The sequence below is a fragment of the Theobroma umbraticum genome, unplaced genomic scaffold, assembly GCF_002168275.2.
Source record: "Theobroma umbraticum cultivar Fairchild unplaced genomic scaffold, ASM216827v3 scaffold_4.1, whole genome shotgun sequence".
NCBI lineage: Eukaryota > Viridiplantae > Streptophyta > Magnoliopsida > Malvales > Malvaceae > Theobroma > Theobroma umbraticum.
The window spans coordinates 5,891,182-5,893,005 of NW_018397258.1; the positions used below are offsets into that span (position 1 = coordinate 5,891,182).

Here is a 1,824-nt window from a genome sequence, read left to right on the forward strand (position 1 = left end):
GATCAAAGGTTTTTTTTAAAGGCACTAAGTAAGTCATTAATATATCTGGCCGCCAATCTATGAGCCCAAAGATTTTCTTTTGAAAAAATTACGAAGAATAACTTTTTTTAAAAGTATTTTAAAAATAATAATTAAAATAAATTTAATTATTTTTAATCATATTTAATCATAATTTGATAAAAATATTTTAAAAATTATTTTAAATAAATTAAATCATTCATCACAATTTTTTTTTATTTGTACTTTTGATTTCTCTCTCTTTATCTCATTCTTTTTAATTTTATCGATTTTTCTCTTCGGCATTCGTTTGTTATGCTCCTAATTTCTCTCTCGTTTTTTCAAATTTTTGTTTCTTGTGCTTTCAAGACATCAAGCGATGGTTTTGACGTGCTTAAGGGTGGCTATTTGGAGAATTTAATTTTTAGGTATTTTGGATAAAACTAAAATAATAAATGTTTGAAATAGCTTTTAATTGGATGAATACAAGACTTAGATATCAATAAACTCAAAATTTTGAAATTTATAAACCTAAGTTTTTTTAAAAAAAAAATTATTTTTAGTCAAAATAGATATTTCAGATAAAAAATTTTGTATTTTGATTTATGAAAATATGTTAGAAACACTTTAATCGGTTCAAATTATCAAAAAAATAAAAAAAAATAAACAAAGTTAAGAAGATTTGAAGTTTTGGTTCATAACAATAATATTTTAAACTGTAACAAAATGTTTTTGAATATGACATATAACAATAATTTTTTTTTAATATGACATGTAAAAACCTAACCATAACGTATTACATATTTTTATACATGACGTGTAACAACCTAATTATGACATGTAACATATTCTTATATATGACGTGTAACAACTTAATCATGACGTGTAACAACTTAATCATGACGTGTCACATGTTTTTGTATATATCATATAACATGTTTTTGTACATGACGTATAACAACCTAATAATGATGTGTCATATAATTTTGTACATGGTATGTAACAATCTAACCATAACTTATCGTATGTTTTTAAACATAACGTGTAATTTAACCATGACGTATAACATATTTTTATACATAATATATAACAACTTAACTATTACGTGTTACATGTTATTGTAGCTTACATTTCATGTTGAAGAATTTAATGGGTTTTGCTCAACTTCATAAATGCGTCAGATTTTTTGAATCTTTATCTAGATTCGAATTTACTGAGTTAAGAGTTTGTTTTGTATCTGTACAAAATAGTCTACTAATTTACTGTAGGTCAGGTTGTTTTATTTGCAATAGGTATCTTGCGGCAGTATGATTTACACACTGCCACGCAACATTTTATGCCTTTAACAAACTCATGTCCACCAAACAATTTTTTTGTTATTTTTTAACAGCAAAACATTTTTTCTGTTCTTTCTTAATAAGAAGATTTAATTTTGCGGAATATGTTATTCTAATTGCTAGACCTCACATAAATTATGACCAAACTCTAAACCTCGAAAATAATTTACTCAATATTTTACATTCTTCTTTTTTTAAAAAAAAGTACAGTAAAAATATTTATTTCTAAAATGACATGTCAGTCAAAAACTCTGAAACAACGATGAACGCCTGCAAATGATTTTTCTTTATGTACACAGAGAATAAGAGTTATAATTTTATCCCACTCCTGGCTTCATATGGCATTCCGCATAAGTTACAACTACAGTCTAGCATTCACGTTGAAAATTATAAAATGCTAAAGCCACCTAATTCTAGAATCGAGTGAGTACAAATGCACCATCATCTCTCTCTCTCCTCTCTCTCTCTTCGCATTTCTTCCACTTTTTTG

The 1,824-nt window shown here is 25.8% G+C and overlaps 1 protein-coding gene across 11 annotated transcripts in view; it reads left to right on the plus strand.

The window, feature by feature from the left end:
* The window catches only part of LOC110413430 (sodium/hydrogen exchanger 1-like), a 9,515-nt gene that overhangs the window by 3,206 nt on the left and 4,485 nt on the right, over positions 1–1,824 (plus strand). The window lies entirely within an intron of this gene.